Below are 20,105 nucleotides of genomic sequence, written 5' to 3'. Positions count from 1 at the left end.
GTACCAGCCACGCATCCCATGGTTGGGGCGTGACAATATCTTCCCTAGATTATTTATTAGTATTATCTTCCAGACTTTGATAGAATTTCTTGTACTTAGACTGATTTTGTAGTTGCTCGTGACTGGTGGCACCCCGATGTCAGGTTTGTATTATTTTCTGCACTGGTTATATATACTTATGTTATGAAATTTTGTTAATTAATGACTTAAAAATGACTTATATGAAACACTAGTTGGATTTGGGGTTTGTGTCGGCTGGCCTAGTTTGACGATAGGCGCATCACGACCGGGTCGATTTTAGGGTCGTGACACTGGGGGCCTCGGGATGATTTCGGAAAGGTTGAACTTGAGAAACTTTAGGTTATGTTGCTGCTTCTGTGATATCCGCACCTGCGGATTGGGGACCGCAGGTGCGAGCTCCGCAGGAGCGGAAGAGAGGCGAATATGTGTAGAGGACCGCATGTGCAGCTTGGTAACCACATCTGCGATGCCGTAGGAGCGGTGAGGCAACCGCAGATGTGAGGCCTGATGAGATAAGTGAAATCCGTAGAAGCAGATGTTGTTCCACAGAAGCGGAAGCGCAGGTGCGCTTATGGGATCGCAGGTGCAAAAGTGTTGGGCAGAATGTATAAAAGGCCCCTTCGCGATTTTTAGTCATTTGTTCATCATTTTTGTACAATTTTAGAGCTCTAAACTGTGATTTCAAGAGGGAATCAAGTGTTGATAGAGAGGTAAGCTACTTGGGCTTTGTATCTTGTGTTTATGGTAATTATTTCATTGTTTAATCATGAAAATTAGTGGGAAAAATTAGAGAAAGAGTTGGGAAATTAGGAGCTTTAAATTGGGGATTTGACGGGCCATTTGAGTTCTGATTTTGATGATCTCAGTATGTATAGACTCGTGGAAGGACGAGGATTCTATTGATATGATTTTTATCGGATTCCAAGATGTGGTCCCGGGGGTCGGGTTTGACCAATTTTGGGATTTTTGATGTAATTTGATTATTTTCGCGTGGGCTTTGTCCCCTTAGCGTATTGATGTTATGATTCTGATTTTGGATAAATTAGAGGCGAGTTGTGGCCGAGTCGAGCGGCAAGGGCATTGCAGAGTTGATTTTTATCCGGTTTGAGTTAAGTAATGATTGTAAATGTTGTCCTGAGGGTATGAAACCACAGATTTTACATCGTTGTGCTACTTTGAGGTGACGCACATGCTAGATGACGAGTGTGGGGTCGTGCACCATTAGGAACTGTGACTTGGTCTTTCCCGTATGACTGTTAAGTCACATAGGTGATTGAAAACCGTTTGATATCATTGTGTTATGGAATGTATTGCTATGTCTTGGGCGGAATGCCATATTTGGGCCTCGTGCCAACTATTTTGGACCCTTATGGGCCTTTTTAACTACTATTCCTCATTGTTTTGACTTAATAATTGTGCTCAGTCGTGCTGCATTTTACTAATTCCCTATGTCAGCTTTATTGACTCAATTTTGATACTATAAATGATATTTTGAGCTGAACGCCCTGTTTTACTGATAGTCCGAGTGGAATATGAGGTTAATGGATGAGACAGGCTGAAGGCCTGATTGTGAGGTTAATGACTATGATAGACCAAGGGTCTGATTGTGAGGTTAATGATTGAGAGAGGCCAAGGGCCTGGTTGTGAGGATTATATATTTATGGATCGGGCTGCACACCACAACAATATATGTGTATATATGTATATGGATCGGGTTGCATTCTGCATCGATATATGGATCGGGCTACACGCTGTAGCGATATATTGGATCGGTCTACACGCCGCATTGATATAGCGGTTGGGCTGTAGGATCCCCTCCGGAGTCTGCACCCCCCTAGTGAGCGCAATCGACTATATATATGGATCGGGCTGCATGCCGCAGCGATATATGGATCGGGCCGCACACCGCAATAGTTATTATAAGGTACCTGTTGAGCGTGAGTGTTAAGTGTGAGTGCTGATTGATGAGAGTTGAGTCATGAGTGCCTGAGAGGCTTGTCCGAGGGGCTATATATACACATATACGAGTGATGCTTTGCCCGAGGGGCTTCTTTTGTGAAATTACTTTTTTCACTCCTCCTTAAAGTTAGTCTCTATCGAATATGCTGATTAAATTACTTATTTCACTCATCTTTATGCTGAGCCTCTATTGAAAATGTTAAACAAATGTTTTAAAAAACTTTCGGTTAAACTGGAGTTTTCACGAGATGTTCAGAATTTAATCACCGATTGGGTTTTGGTTATTTCCACTGAGATTTTTAAGTTATGAGATCTTTATGAATTCCTATTTGCCGAGGAACTATAAACGAATTATGTTTTGCCCGAGAGGCCAATTATGATTTTCATCACTTTCACTATAAATTACATTTAACCTCTACTGAAACGGTTAGAAAGATATTTTTCAAAGGATTTTACAAAAATTGGAATTTAACGAGATGATTTGATTTATATCCTATTTTGGAAACATATTGTACCCATTGTGGTGCTATGACGTGGTTTACGTGATTTATTACCTCTCAGTCTTTATTTACTTTTATTACTTACTGAGTTGGCAGATTCAGGTATTTCTAAGCTCGGTGGTAGGTTCATCGGAGTTAGCAAGGTAGTTGTCTGACGATCGCAGCCCGACTTTTCTCCCTCCTTATTCTTCCTTAATGTATTCTTGTGATTTTCCCGGCCATATTGGTCTTGATGTTGTTATACAGTTGTAGTAGATGCTCATGAATAGTGACACCCTGATGTCAAGCTTGTGTATTTATTCTGCACTATTCATTTAGACTTACAACATGAGATTATTGATAAATAAATGGTATAAAAATGACTTTTATTGAATAATGGTTGATTCGGGAATTGTGTCGGCTGGTCTAGTTTCACGATAGGTGCCATCACGACCGGGTCAATTTTTGGGTCGTGACAGATGCCCTCAGAGGTCTGATGATGTTATGAAACATGTACTTATGCACGACATGACATTCATACACATATTTATGACACTATAATTATTTCATGAATTACAATGTTATCTAAACTTACAAGTTGAGTCATTTACTCTATATTTCTTCCATGCCTGTTATGTACTTATTTATGTGTCTTACATGCTCGGTACATTATTCGTACTAACATCCCTTTTGTCTGGGGACACTGCATTTCATGCGCACAGGTCCCAATAGACAGGTCGAGAATCTTCTAGGTAGGCTATCAGCTCAGCAAAAGATGTTGGTGTGCTTCATTTTCTCCGGAGTTGTTTGTTTGGTCAGTATGACTTAGACACATATTGTTTGGTATGTCCGGGCCCTATCCCGACCTTTATGTTAAGTGTGTACTCTTAGAGGCTTGTAGACAGATGTCATGTACGTAAAAGATTGTATGGCCTTGCCGGCCTATGTTTAGTGTACAAGTGATTATTTTGGTCTTAGAGGCCCATATGTCTTATGTATAAGTTGGTGTTACTAGTTGTATTCTACCTATTTTACGACAGCCTCTTTTGGTCAATTATCTATGATAGTATAATACGTTATGTTGGTACTCGGTTGAGTAAGGTACCAAGTACCCATCGTGACCCATCGGTTTGGGTCGTGAAAAAAGTGGTATCAACACAGTTCTGTCTTAGAGAGTTTACAAGCCATGTGTAGTATAGTCTTGTTTATAGGTGTGTCGTGCGCCACACTTATAAGCAGGAGGCTATATGAAATTTAGGACTGTCACTCTTTCTTCTTACTCTAGATCGTGTGGTAGAGCTCACTTATAAGAATTCAAATTCTGAACTTCTATTTTATTCGTAATAAGATGATGCCTACATTTAGAAAGATGATCGATAAGAGATATAGCTATTGAAGTGTCAAATTAGAGGAACTCGATTTTTGCATCTTGCTTATGATGAGTAAATGTGAGGTCATCAGCAGATCATGTGTGTAATAAAATGTGCACAGTTCTTAATAAGGAGCTTTTAGGAAAGAATACTTATCCACTCTTACGGTAAAAAGGAATACCAGAATTGGAAGTTAGACACAAGTTGCAGCAAGTAAAATAAGCAAGGTGAATAAGGGTACAAGGTACCCAATTAATAAAGATTATCGTTATTTACCATTCAGGAAGGGTGATATAAGCATTTTGAATTACCTTCAACAGTAACAGATGTATGTACAATCGGACACACTTATCTCAGTCATGCCCTATGGGAGCTAACTGATATGGTTTAAGAGAATGACATGATAGTAGGATCCGTTGGGGTTAGAGTAACCCAAAATGATGAATGGATGGTTTGCGTTAGTTGACATTTCTGAAGGATATTACAAAGGTTTTAATAGATCTTCTTGTGAGACACCCATGTGGTGCACTCTAGAATATTATAATTAGATGTGAATACTAGCATGATCAAAAAATTCCGAAGATAGGCACTGAAAGCCTCGAAGGGATAAATACTACCTTAATGTGACTCTTGTCCCTAGTATAGCGAGGGGGTTGAGCAGTCCGAAGAGCCGATCAATGAAGAAAGGAGAGCTAAAAGCGAAAGAATATCTTGTTGAAAGTTTCAGAATAAAGTGATAGATAGAAATGTTAGCAGGAAATAAGAAGAGAGCTAATGAAGCATAAGAGTAAGATGTGATACATGGATGACAACGGTAGGTCAAAAAGATGACAGTATTACACAATCTATAGTCAAATGAAGAAAGAGACAAGGGGTGATGGGCCTTAAGACAACAAAAGAATATAGGCCACACACTCACGTCCTCATTTCGAGAAATAAGTTCGCGACTCTAACGTGATTAACAGAAGGGAAAGTTAGACCCTAGAGTAATAGAAATCAATATGGACTGGTGAACATGATAAACTAAACATGAATTAGGAACTGAGTGATTTGATAATTGTCACCATCATGATAATTTCAGATTGCGTTCCAGTAGTAATAGAATGGACAACAGATGTGATGACCCTAAAGGTCATCTCTTGTTTTAGAAGTCAAAACTGTTTTCAGAGGGCTTAAAAACCTCCTTATGTCTCACCTTGATTTGCGTACGCAGTCCGAGTTCGTTTTCGGAAAGCTTTTATGTGAAATTTAAGAAAAAGATTGATTTTGACCTTTAAAATTGATTAAAGTTGAATTTGGTCAACATTCTTTGTAAACGGACCCGGACCCATGATATGATGGTGCCGTAGGGTCCGTAGTAAAATATAGGGCTTGGGCGTATGCAGGAAATCAAATTCCGAGGTCCCTATCTCGAGAAAAGAATTTTTAAAGAAAATTATTTGCTGAAAAATATAAAGACTTTTTTAAATGAAATGATGTGTGTTCTTGAGGGTATTGGGCCCGTATTTTAGTTCCGGAGCCCGGTACAAGTTTAAAATAATAATTAAGTAGAATTTGTAAAATTTGGTAAGAATCGGAGTTGATTTGGTATAAATTGGACCTTTAGTTGAGAGAATGGAAATTTCAATGTTCTTAAAGAATTTCATGAATTTGAGGTTAAATTCATAGTTGTTGATGTTATTTTGATGATTTGATCACACGAGAAAGTTTGTATGATACTTTTAGACTTATGTGCATGTTTGGTTTGGAGCCCCGAGGGCTTGGGTGAGTTTTGGATATGCTACAAGGTGATTTGGACTTAGGAAAATGCAGTTGTGCATCTGGTATTTTTGCATAGGCCTCTGATATAATTGCGAACCAGGCCTAGGCAGGCCCTCATCGCAAATGCGACCTCAGGGCTGGAAAATGCGAATTCCCTCACATCACAATTGCGACGTTTCCTTTGCAAATGCGAAGATATCAGGATTTCAAAGTTATCGAAATTGCGATAACTGCACCTGTTAAGTGAATTTCAAACGGGATTTTTCATCATTTTACAACTTTCTCAAACCCTAAACATCCTTAGTCAATTGGTCAAAGGCTCAAACTTCTCCAAATCATACATAAGTGATTTCTAACTCATCTTCTTCAATCTAATCCATCTTTTTACATAATTTCACTTCAAATTCTAGGGGTTTTCATGGGAAATTGGGTGTTTTTTGGTAGAAATTGGGATTTTCAAATTTTGGGTATTTGGACCTCATTTTGAGGTCGGATTTAAAAACTAATTTCATATTTGAGTTTGTAAGGGAATGAGTGATCAGGTTTTGGTTCGAACTTTGGGTCTTGACTAAGCGGGCCCAAGGTCGATTTTTGACATTTTGGGGAAAACAATGGAAATATATTTTTATGCATTAGAATTTATTAATGTTATTAAGTAAATTATAACTAGATAAAAGCGGATTGGAAATGGAATTGAGATGTAAAGTGGTAATTGAGGATTAATCTTGTCCGTGGAATTGAGACAATTGTTTGGCCTAACTTTAGCTTGAGGAATAGGAGTTGTGGTCTTATATGCTATGTGTTAGTATTGAGTACGATGTATAGGTGTGGTGACAAGTACTTATACGTTGGTGTTAAGCATGCCTGTGAGTCTTGTATCATGATTGTTGTTACTCTATTATGTATCGTTCATGCTCAAATTGATGATTAACAATGTTGAACAATGCTTATGAAAGTTTCTTGGTAATTGACTATTGACTCAAGTTAAGTTTCATTTGTAAAGTAATTATTGAAAACGAGATTGGTAATAGTTGAATTCCTTGCCGGGATGTTATTGTTGATATTTTTTATTCTCTTGCCGGGACGAATTGTTTCTATTGTTTAGGTGAGGAAGAGTGTAAAGCACGAAGGATGATGTCGTGCATGATATCGTGAGTGAGTGTAATGCACGAAGGGTGATGTTGTGCCGATATTATGAGTGTGAATACACGAAGGGTGATGCCGTGCCGATATTGTGAGGAATAATGCATGAAGGGTGATGTCGTGCCATGATTATGAGAGGTAATGCATGAAGGGTGATGCCGTGTCGTTTCTATTATTTCATTTGGTGAAGACGAGAGTAAAAACACGAAGGGTGATGTCGTGCACGTGTTACCGTTTATTTATTCTTGTTGATATAGATATGATGTGCATTATGCTTGTTTATTGATGCTTCTTTATTGGTTTATTGTTAAAATCTGATATTCCCCGCAACATGTCCCCTTCCCACATTATTTTGTTGATTCTTGTTATTATGATTCTGTTTGTATATGATTTAACTTCATAAGTTTATATGGTTGTCGTGTCCTAGACTCGTCACTACTTCGCCGAGGTTAGGCTCGACACTTACCAGTATATGGGGTCAGTTGTACTGATACTGATCTCTGCACTCTTTTGTGCAGATTTCGGTGCTGGACCCGGTGAGTAGCTGAGGTAGCTGCCTTCAGTCCCGGGAGACCAAGGTAGATCTGCTTGCATCCGTAGAGCCTGAAGTTCCCCTTCCTTGTTTTAGCTTTCTGCTGTCTTTTTTCATCCCGAGAACAGTTGTACTTTCTTTCTAGACTAGTGTTTGTAGAAATTCGTAGATGTTCGTGAATTTGTGTCACCAAATTCATGGGTAGACATGTATTTGATTATTTAAATTTGTTATAACTCTTCTGCACTTTTCATCTGTTCAACATTAGTTATATTTTATATATGTTTGGGTTGATTGCTAATGGGTTAAAACCTTAATAGTTGGCTTGCCTAGATTTCACGATTAAGCGCCATCGCGACTCCCGAGAGTGGGAAATCCGGGTCGTGACAGTAGAAGAAGATCCATGACGAATTCAGAGGATGGTCATTCGGGAAAACACTTCCTAAAGCAAGCAATGTGAGCAAAGTTAAGCTTAAGGGACTATATGTGCCAGTAATGCTACCATTGCGAATGAGCAATGTTGTTATCCTTGGTACAGAAGGATTACTGCAAGACAAGTAAGGGTCATTCATGATGCAAAAGGACGCTAAAGATGGAGAGGAAAAACATCTATAAGCAGGTCGTCGTAGCTCCAAGTCTTAGTACCCCCCTGAAGGGGGAATATGAAATGATAAAGGAAGAATGCGATAAAAATGAGAAAGGGATGAGATTGCACTTATCCGAATCCTACAGATATGCTATGATTCCAGAACATTATGTAAGCACGACGTTAGAAAAAGGATGTAATGGTTCCTTCCTGGAAGGTTATTGATAAATAAGGAGTCAGTGCAAGAGGTAAGTTAGACAAAGGAAATAACCCAAGAGGGTTTACGCAGAATATGGATATGAGAATGGGTCGACAAGTAGTTAATAGTTGATTCAGGAAGATCCTAGTCATGACTAGATAGGAAGTTATAGACAAATCAGCAGATCATGCAAGATAAATGTAGTGAACCCCAACATGGAGAATTCAGCCTCGCAGCAATTTCATTATAATATTTGAGATATATTCAAATAGGAGTCCGGGTAGTTAAAGGTACAATATGAGTGTTATGGGGATAAAAGAAAGTACTACTAGGAAGACAGTCAAAATATCATTTCAGAAGCAACCCTACAAGCACAAGGGCATGAAGGTAGGCAATTACGGATGATTATAGGCTAGGAAGGACATCAAAAGGTCCGTAATAAGCTCACAACTTTACAAGAGTCAAGGGTTCTCCCTAAGTACTACAATGAAAGACTAGCTAAGGAAATAAGGAAGAAGGCTTAAACCTAAGCACAATAACCTAAAGTGGAAATGGTCGTGTAACAACAGTATCACAACAACATTGTAAACACTCCAAAGGAAAGTGGCACCTACCGTGGCTAATGAACGGGAAGTAAAATTAAAAATAATATCTGAGACAATATGAGTTGCATGAAAACTCTGGTAAGCATGGGAACTAAGATAAGCTAAGTATGCATGCAACAAGGGGGCAGAAAGACCAAAAATGTAATAGCTTATGTTAAATAAAGCTAAGAAGGAACGAAAGGAATTATTCGATCAATGATCCCGAGTTGGTGACGTTATGAACGTGCTTAAGAGTTTGGAGTTTTATACCTACAGCATATGCATTCGTAGAAGATTCTAGTATACGTTAAGAGAAAGAATTGAGTCTAGGTCATACACGAAAGATTGAATTGTTAAAGGATTTTATCATATATCCCTCAGCACCTATGAAAGGATAAAGTAATAACTAATACTAGGAGCCGCAAATCACAAGATAGCTAAAGCCTACAAAAAAGGCTAATTAGAAAGAAGAGGAAACTAAAGAGTTACATCGACTAAGTAAAATAGGAGTGGACCAAGATAATTATAGACCACAGGATCACTCTTACATAGTAGATTTATAAGAGAGATAGTACAGTAGCCATATTTTATAACAGCTCCACAATGAAGCCAACTGCAGAGTACCAGCCTCATAAGAAGTCAGTATGAAGCTCCCACTGGATTGTGTATGCACCACAAGTGTAAGTATTATAATAAAGCTTCAAGTCATGGATGTGAATTATACATATATGGAAGGAAGGTCATGAAAAGGATACAAGATGTGATGTAAGATTTTAAGGTAAGTAATGTAAAGGTGAACAACGTACACGATACTCAAATGCGGAAGGTTGTGAATTGTCTATACTTTGGACAAAAGGCTAGGAACGATGGGATTCAGTGTCCAGGAATTATAGTAGCATTGTTAACGGCATATCTTCCAACTTAGTGTTTTTAAATATTGAGAGATCTAGTTAACAAAGTAAAGAGGAGTCAGAGACGATGTGATGTCTCGCTTGATGTTCTAAAAAAATATAAGAAAATCTATGGTACAAGCAAGTTGAAGGAAGGTTGCAAGCTAAAGTATGCTAGCTCGACGAGGTTTTAGGAAGACATGAATAAGGATAAGAAAGGGCGAGTGAGAAGGTGACGAGGATGGATAATTACTCGGGATTAAGCCCATGAAAACAAGAAGAGATGATGATTTCTCTAAGTTATGCAAGGCTCAGTATAGCCTGAATGAACTCAAAGGAGTTTAAGACTAATGACATTTAGAAAAGATGGAATGCTGCCCTGGTAGCAGAATGAGGGTGTAATTATGATAAATAAATGATAACGTTTGGGCCTTCACTTGAATAATGATTTGAAAAAAGAAAGAAAGGGGGAAGTGGATTTCATGAATTGTAAGGAACTAAAATACCCCCAAAGGATGAATCACATTGGGATACTATGAAATACGGTTATGGAAGTATAGTATCTCCCCAAGGTGGATTAGTCTAATCACTTCAGATATTCCCTGACGAGACGTAAACCTTAGTGACAATGTATTACGTAAGAGGTTTCAAGTTATTTGTAGTCTATTTAAGATCAACATTGAGGTGAATCAACAATAAATGGGTTAAAGTTATAGAGTATGAGATAAGATTAGGCAAACATTCTTAAGATGAACGGTAAGGAAAAAGCAATATTTGTAAATTCGAAAAAGTATCAAGCAAAGCACTTAAGTACACCTATATATGCTAGAGGGACATCTTGTCAAGTTTTGTATATTTTCCAAAAAGTAAATCCTAAAGATTGGCTAAAAGCTAAAGAGAAGAGTCACATAGGCATACATACAAGGAAAACGTCGCACAAGCTGCATGGTGGAAGATAGCAACAGATTCCGATCACAAGTCATGGTGTAGGAAAAAGGCCCAAAGGGTGGAATGCCTTGGCCTTTGGATTTATTCAAAGCATAGTTTCCTAAATGGCAAGAAGAGTATTAGGGAATTTTCAAGAGCTATGGGTTATGAAAATGATAAGTGCATCAGTCAACATTCGAGGACGAATGTTCCAAAGGGGGGAATGATGTTACGCCTCGCAATATTACGTCGATATTATGGCTTGCAGTATTATATTACGACGATGTTACACCCTGTAGTATTGTACGTGGAATTATCGTAAGATAATTGACCTCAGTTCAAGGAGAAGATTATTTGGAGATTCTAACCATTATGCTATTTCAAACAACTGTTGAGTAAATTCGTGAAGGTGAGAGGGTAAACAAATCGAAGAAAATGAATTTTCGTCAAAGCTTAGCAATTTAGGATAAAATTCGGTCACCCGGTATTTATAGACTAGTGCCATACAAGGTAATACATGACCAATAGTAAGATGTATGAGGTATGTTAAAAGTGAGGAGTATTTTAAGTAATTTGAGATAATTCTTAATTATGTGGGTGATTGGTTAATTATTGGATAATGGGATATTACCCAATTAATTAAGAAATTATATTAGATAGAAATGAAGGGCATGAGGTGGCAGCCCCCATGCAAATTGGAATGACTCACGTCGCAAATTGAAAGGTGGTATTTAAGCATGACACTTACATACAAGCTAACAAGACTTTAAATGTTTGGATTGTGGTCTTCATTGGTTCTATGCTTCTTTCTAATTCCAAACAATTTCAAGAACGGAAGATTACACTCCAACAATAACGGATATTAATCTTGAAACAAAACAATTCCAACAAGATTTCTTAGCACCGTAGCAATGTGATATTTTGCGATTCTAAAGGAATATGGTGTAACCATTTCAAAGAATATCATACGAATTTTTTCTTATTCCAGATATGTTAAGGCTATCACTTCTTTCTTTTTGGCATGATCCAAATAATACAAATAAAATGAGCAAAATACGTAACTTTCATAAATAACACTATTCATAGAAATACTAGGGGTGTCTATATTCTTGATTCCCTATATGAATTATTACTTTACATTTTGTTCATGGGTTTCAGAAAAATTCGTATTTGATAAAGTTTATCCAAAAAAACATATTGATTTTTACGGAATTCAGAGGAAATCTTATTAACGTATTTCTTATGCATTTCATGAATTTATACATATACATTGACCCATGACCAGATGACATTATATGCGCATATAAATGTATATTATATGTATATGGGATATGGGAAAAGGTTACGACGTTATATACGCACCACCACCTGATCAGCTGGTATACGTTGATGATTTTTCCCACAGTGGCCAAGATGATATGATGGGATGCCCTCAAAGGCCTGATGATGTTATGAAACATGTACCTATGCACGACATGACATTTATACACATATGCATGACACTATAATTATTTCATGAATTACAGAGTTATCTAGATTTATAGGTTGTGTCATTTACTCTATATTTCTTCCATGTCTATTATGTACATATTTATGTGCCTTACATACTCGGTACATTAATCGTACTGACGTCCCTTTTTCCAGGTGACTCTGCGTTTCATGCCCGAAGGTCCCGATAGACAGGTCGAGAGTCCTCCAGGTAGGCTATCAACTCAGTGGAAGATGTTGGTGCACTCCATTTGCTCCGGAGTTGCCTGTTTGGTCAGTACAATTTAGATGTGTATTGTTTGGTATGGCGGGGTTCTATCCTGACCTTTATGACAATTATATAATCTTAGAGGTTTGTAGACAGATGTCATATCTATAAAAGATTGCATGGCCTTATCAGCCTATGTTCAGTGTACGAGTGGTTATTTTGGTCTTAGAGGCCCATATGTCTTATGTATAAGTTGGTATTACATATTGTATTCTACCAATTTCATGGCAGCCTCTCCAGCTCAGTTTTCTATGATAGTATGATACGTTATGTTGGTATTCGGTTGAGTAAGGTACCGGGTGCCTGTCGTGACCCATCGGGTTCGGTCGTGACACTTAGTAACTTTTTGAAACCTTTAGAATGGCCATCTTAGTTCCCATACCATGTTTGACACTTTTCTACTTCATGATACAAGTTAGCATGACTGTCTTATGACATTGTGATGAATCTTTAGCATATTTGGGACCTTTGGGCTTCAAACCTTTAAGTCAGTACCTTACTTAAACTCGTTTGGTACTATGCACCTATGTATGATAATCTTTGTTAATCTTACAAACTTGTTTCTCCCCTAACTCTTTCAATATGTGACTGACTATGTGTTACTTTGCTAAATGTTGAACCTACTTCTAAGTCTTGCTGAACTTGCTTCTAAGTCTTGTGACCTGCTTGATTAGCTGCTCTGTTTTCTCAACTATGCAATGTCTGTTTCCTAAAACTAAGTACAGATTCTATCCCTTAACCATTGTCCACTCTCTTTCATTTGTTACCTATGCTATTCTGGATCTATCATTGTTGGCCGGCTGAAAGCCAAGGCCACCAAGACTCTTACTACTGACCTCCCTAATGTAAGCATTTTTCGGGGTCCATTTGAGACCCTTGTGAACTCTGACACACTGGGATTTGGGGTCTTTTAGTCATTCCTTCTACTATCGAGACCTGAGCTATCTCTGACACTCAATTCTTTGTTCCTACTGTCTACTGAATATGTCAACTATTTGGTTCAAGTGATTCAATGTCGGGGTAATATGGTGAATCTATGGTTGTGTGATTTGGCTTGAGTTCTTCTATGGATTCTAGGTTGTGCTGATGAATATGGTTCCCTGTTGGAAATCGGGGTATGCTACGTGAGAGTTGTTGAAGGCCCAGGCATTGCTGGGTGTTTCCTTTGGGCCTTCTATGGGCGAACTAACATTATTTATACAATATCTGTAATTATATTTATCATTGGGTCTGTAATAACTTTGTAATAAAGAATTGGGATGGTAATAACATGGGGAAATGGGTATACTTAATGTTTGCATGAAAGAGTAGAAAACATGCCCATATGATTCAATGATTTAATTGTTATATATGTGTTGATACCCAATTTTTCTCACATATTTTAAAATGCATATATGCTTTCAAAATAGTGCATGAGTATCAACCATTATTTTGTCATAATTTTCAGTAATTTTAAAAGAATTTTAACTAATTTGTTCTAGCATTTTATTATCCAAATAATTACTAATTGCATCACAAATGGTTTTATGATACTTTTATTGCTTAATTTTATTATTTTATATTTATACTAAGCTTTTATTATTTCATGAATAGCCACATTCACATGCTAGGAGTATAATTGCAATAGCTTTGCAATAATGACCCATGTGTGCATAATTACCTTTTTTCACAAGAAAATAACCTTTTGTATTTTTATAATATTAAGTAATTGTTGTAAATCAGTTTTATGCATAAAAGTCATTTTTATCATTTAATTAACTATTTTTTTATAAATTATTTTATCAATTAATTGGATATTTAAATAATTTCTCCCTTTTCTTAATCATTTTCGGACCTAACCCAATTACACCAGCCCAATTACTTAAAATCCTAGCCCAATCCACCTCATCCCAAACTAAATAACCCTTACCCAACCCAGAACCTCCTCTAATCATGACCGGTTATCTCTAAGATCAACGGTCCACGTTATCCCTTTACTTTTTTAATCCAACGACCCCTAAACCCTACCCATTCTCTCAATTATTCCGTCTCAAAATCCTCTACTCCTGTTTTCTCTCTCAAACGCTCTCAAACCCTAGAGCGACGTTACTCAAAACTCTTCCCAAATCACTTTGATTCCAAATTGGATATGGAATCGTTTGGTGATTTACTACTTTATCCGACCTCCTACCTTTACTGGTTATTCGATTTTCATGCTACTTGGTGGGATCTCGAGGTATTCGAACCAGATCCAGTTCAAATCTCTCATCTTTTTGATTAATCCGCCTATATTCAACCCTATGTCTATGAGTACTATCACTTTCGTGTTTTCATTACTTCAAATCTCTGGTTCAAACCAGATTATCCACCTCTGTTCATTTTTTTTAATATAAACGTAGTTACTTCTAGTTGAATCCGTTAATGGTTTGAGTTTGTTTGGTAATTTTCTTTTAAGATTTCTCTGTGTTTGCTATTATTGTCAACCGATTTAATTTTTTTTCCTAAAAGCTAGGGTTTCAATTTATCTAAGAGATTTCTGCAAAATGTTTTAAACGTTTAGGCATTTTTCAACTATCGTTTTCATCTCTTCTCTTTTTGACTGATTTTACTGAAGTTTCTTCTCTATGGCTTTACACCTTTGGGTTTTTAATTATTTAACTGTTGGTTATATTGTTTTGCTCGCTTACCTAGCTTTGTCAATTAACGTATTAATTGATTTATCTGCCTAATTATGATTTATCTGCCTAATTAACGTACTAATTATTTGTCGATTTGCTCCGTGTGAGATTCTCCTTAATTTAAGGGATATTTACTTAATTCCGCTTATTAATTGATTCATGTTAGCCCTAATTGACCGATTGACTGATCTCTTTGCTTTATTTGTGTGCAATTGATTTCCAACCTTATTTGTTTGCTCTATTGTATGCTATAAAAACCTTTCATTGTTTTGACACAAAGACACATAGAGAAACACATAAACACACACAAATCCTAGCACTTATTCATTCACATTCTCCATTGCAATTCTTCTTGTTATTTGTGTTTGTTGCACAATCTAACCGGTCGAAAGCCAAAGCTATACCCTTTGATCATATTTGATTCACTTTCCTGTTACTATCTCTTAACTTGTATGTCTCCAGTTCTGCCATAATTCAATAAGCTATGAAGTTAAACCTATGTGCCTCCTGTTTATTACTCTTAGTCAGCATGTCTACTTCTATGTAATTAGACCCATGTCTACTTGTTTCTCGACTAGTATGTTTTCTGTCATGTTTTAAGTGTTCACCCTAACAGGTTCCTGATAATTTATAATTTCTATGCTCTCAACTTTTGCTACCCTTCTATATGACTGTCCGATCAGTAACTTGATCCCATCATGTTGTTCTCATTTAATACATGCATATATGCTCCCTTAGTAATAGCTAATGAATTAAGTCAATCTCAGGCTATGTGAAACCTTGTTTGAATTGTGACTTTGTCCTGTCTGTTGGAGATAATATCTGAACTCCTTCTGTTAAATGTGGTTCTGCTTGTGGTTCTTGTAATATGGTAATCTGTCTCTATTCACTTCTAAAAATCCAAATTATTTTGTTTCCTAAAATTATTTCCTACTCTTTACATACTATTTTCAACTCCTACTCTTAGCTATCTAGGATCCTGCCACCCCCAGCGTGAGCATTGCATATGGTCCATGGGACTCCTCTGAACTCTGACACATTGGGGCTAATTTTCCAATCCTTTGTGAATCTTGTTGAGCATCTGATCATGGTGTGAGCATTATCTGGGGTCCTTGAGGCCATTGGGAACTTTGAGACACCAGGAACCAACTTTATGTGTTATGGATAGGCTATTGCTGTGCTCAGAGGTGCAAAATTTGAAGGCTTCGTTCCATGTTGATGTTGGGCCTGTTAATCCTCCCAATAGTATAGTGATTTTGATTATGTAATTCATTTATATTGGTCTATCATAATAATCTTTGTAAAAACATGTCACGACCCTAAACCCGGACCCGGTCGTAATGGCGCCTCTCGTGAAGATAAGGCCAGCCGACACATTCCCATTCCAATCTTAAGCAATAAAATAATAAGTATTAAGTCATAAACATGATAAAATATCAAAAATAAGCAGTTAACAGTATAATTTATGGAAAAACAAACCCAACACAGCCCGATACCGGGGTGTCACTAGTCATGAGATGTAACACCCCGCAAATTTGAATCAGTTGTGGATGCATTAAATGAGTATTAATATGATGATTATCAATTGGATGTGATAATAAGTGTACGAGGAATATCATAGGTGATTTGGGGTCCAAGGAGAGATCTAAGTCTAAGCCAAGTTGGAAAATTACATGATAGACTAAAATTCCAAATGAGTACGCACAAGACCAAACTTTGTACGAGCATATTTACATTTATATAAGGTTTTATGTGATACACATCCTACAAAATGAAATATCTTTGAGTCTAGTTTCTAACTCTTCAAACCGTTCGTCATTTGGACACTCCTACCCGAAGTTATGACCAAATTACCAAAACAGCGCAGAATTTTACACTACCGCGCTGCATGAGGCGGCGCCTCCAAATTACGTTTCTAAACACATTTTTCATTACCATACTGCCCCAAGCACCGCGGCTGTGCAAATCTGCATTTTTTTGTCAACCCGACCCTATTTTGATATAAAGCCTTCGGGGGTTATTTTCCTCACTTTATTTGGACGAATTTTAGGGTCTTCCTGCACCCTCTCAAGACCTCCAACCCCTTCCATCGTTAAGGTAAGTAATCTCCATTATCTTGGTGTGAATGTCATCATTTATACACTAGTATTGATGAAATCTACACATAAAATACTTAGATCTTCAAGGGATTTCTTCAACAACTCAAAGGAGGGTTTTGCAAGATTCTTCCAAAAAGGTAATCCTACACCCTTAGACTTACATATATGGATTTATTAAGGGAATATGAGTATGAATAAGTATTGGAACTCTTGGTATGGTGATTGAAAATCATAAGTTCCCAATTTAATTATCCAACTATTATAGAGAGTGAAAGATGTTTATTTAATGGAACTCTATTGGTTAAGGGTGTTGTTTACCTTATGGGTGATAAATAATAATATGGATTATAACCATTTGAGACTTTAGAATTTATCCAAGAGCAAGAGAATGGGTTATTGGGGTGTAGGAACACCATTAATAGGGATTACGAAACTTTATACTCACCAAGTCTTTGATAATATGCCTAAATGGCTTAAGTTATGGAATTTGTTACTAATATTGGGTTCCATTGGATGTTGCTATTGTAGATTGAAGGTTCTTAGTATTGTGGATCATTGTAGTATCAATAAAGGGCGAAGTTAAGGTATGTGAGGCTAACTCTCTATGTTTGGGAATGTTAATGATTCTCCCTACACTACATTTCTTTTACGACGTATCAATTGCCTCAGATATATAGTTAAGCCTAGTTCCTTGAATAGTTGTAGAACTTTTATTCTCTAGCTTCATAACTCGTTCATGACTTTTATTCTGAACGTTGTGAGCTCAGTGCGTATTCAATATAGACTTGGGTTTGATGCCCTTGAGACTTAGTATAGATTACTCAGTATGCCATAAGCAGTTGAAGTTTCAGTGTTCATAATCAGTTCAAGAATACATGTCTCAGTCTAGTCCTATTCAGTATTCTAGTATTATGTAACTCAGTGTGATCCAGTATTCCAGTATTATGTAACTCAATGTGATTCAGTATTTTACTATCATATATTGCAGCATGATTCTCAGTTCCTGATTTTAAATCCCTGAATGTTGAACACTTGTATTTGGGCCCAAGGCAGCAGTTTATGCTTTATGCATCTTTGGGCCTGAGGCCGCAGTTTATGCTTTATGCATTTTGGAACTGAGGTCGCAGTTATGTATACGTATACTTGGGCCCGAGGCCACAGCTTGTGCACATAGATATATTGGGCCTAAGGCCGCAGTTTAATATTCAGATAAACAGGTTATTAATCATTCAGAAGAGGGAATATTCATATCCTTACTTCCTTTCAGTTCAATTATTTGCTATCATATCAGTTATCAGTTCAATTACCCGTTATCAGTTCAGTTATCAGTTATCAGTTATCATTTCAGTTTCTGTTTGAATAGTTATCATTTCAGTTATCAATTATAAATTCTTAGTTATCAGCTTAGTTTCAGTTTCAGTATTTATAATTCATTCTTTCAGTTGCTTTACATACCAGTACAATTCAAATGTACTGACGTCCCTTTTGTCGGGGCCTACATCTCACGATGCAGGTAATGATTTACAGGTTGATGATTCCAAGCTCTAGGATTCTCGTACCAGCTATTTGGTGATCCCAGTTCTTTTGGGGCATTATCATTACCTTACAGTCTTTAGTATTTTTTTAGATAGTTAGTGTTTTCAGTACTTCATTAGAGGCTTCAGAGACTAGAGTAACAGTTAGACAGAGTCACAAGCTTTTCACATTATGCTATGTTGGTTACAAATATATTTCAGAAATGTAATAGTATTTCCGCACTTTGATTTATATCATTTAGACTTTTAGTATATCAGCATGTGTTAGTTATCTTCCGCATTCAGTATGTTATGATATCACATGTTGATTCAGCCAGCCAGTTGGTTCCCTCAGTTACATGTAGTCAGGCACTATGTGTCGTGTTACGTCCAGGCCCAAGTTCGGGGCGTGACAAAGCTTGGTATCAAAGCGCTAGGTTCAAGAGTCCTAGGGAGTCTATGAAGCCGTGTCCAGTGGAATTTCCGTTATATGTGTGTGCCGGCCACTCATATAAACGGTTAACTACCAGGACATTCAGGATTGTCTCACTTCTTTCTACTCTAGATTGTGCCATGAAGCTTAGTGGAACAGTTACCTTCTCTTCTTATCGAATTCCAAATGTATTGGATGCCCAAGCGACGCGCAGGAGAAACCTATGGTTCTAGAGAGGACAATTGCCCATTGGGGTATATCTATGGAGTACATGTTGGTAACAAATGAGAGTTGAGAGGATGTTGAAAGTGGGATGCAATGGATAGTAGTATAGATTAGAGCATAACCTTATCAGAAAGTACAAAAGTAGTCATTATGTTTTATGGTTATCAGTTTAACTCAGTTACTAGTTATACAGTCTTTCAGTTAGCAGGTTTATGGTTATTCAGTATGCCAGTTGTTTGTTATTCAGTTACCAGACCTCCAATTCTTAGTGTATCAAAATTTCCGGAGACTTAGGAGTATACAGTGATGCATATGGATGCTCAAAGAAAATGTATAGTGATTATAGCAAAATCTTCTCATGTTTTAGGGATTAAGACCCAAAACTCACTGGATGGTGCATAAAGTGATTTATCAGATATATATGGCAGTGTATTTGTATGTCAGACCCCATGGTGTATCAGGATAAGAATTCAACTGCAGCGGGCATAGAATTGATCACTATAGCTTTGGGCAAAAAAGAGCCTAAGAGAAATATAGCTAAGAATAATATGATGTACGACATGAGAACCAAGAGCAGGCGACATTGAATTTTAGGGAATGATTTTAAGTTGTTTAGACTTATTCAAATCAAAACTAGAAAGTACCATGTTAGTGAATTTGTATATGAAGTGGCTATTATTGTGAGATAAAAGATATGGTAGTTCCCCTTCACATGATGTGACTATGTGTTTAGGACGGAGGTTTATAGTCTGAAGTGATTTTGAAGTGTATAGAAAGTTTGCGGTTAGATATTCCAATTTTGTTTACGATAGATGAAATTTCCCTAAGTGTGATCCATGTGCATAGTTCAAAAGAATGATAGTGTACAGCAAAAGAATATGGTCAGATAATGAGAGAGTTAGGATAAACCTTATGCTTCACTTAGTTATTCAAAGCAGAACAAGAAAATATGATGCTAGCAGGTGGTTAG

Source organism: Nicotiana tabacum, chromosome 5 (assembly GCF_000715075.1).
Source record: "Nicotiana tabacum cultivar K326 chromosome 5, ASM71507v2, whole genome shotgun sequence".
NCBI classification, from domain to species: Eukaryota; Viridiplantae; Streptophyta; class Magnoliopsida; order Solanales; family Solanaceae; genus Nicotiana; species Nicotiana tabacum.
The sequence above is the reverse complement of the archived record's forward strand: the minus strand, read 5'-3'. Positions refer to the sequence as shown.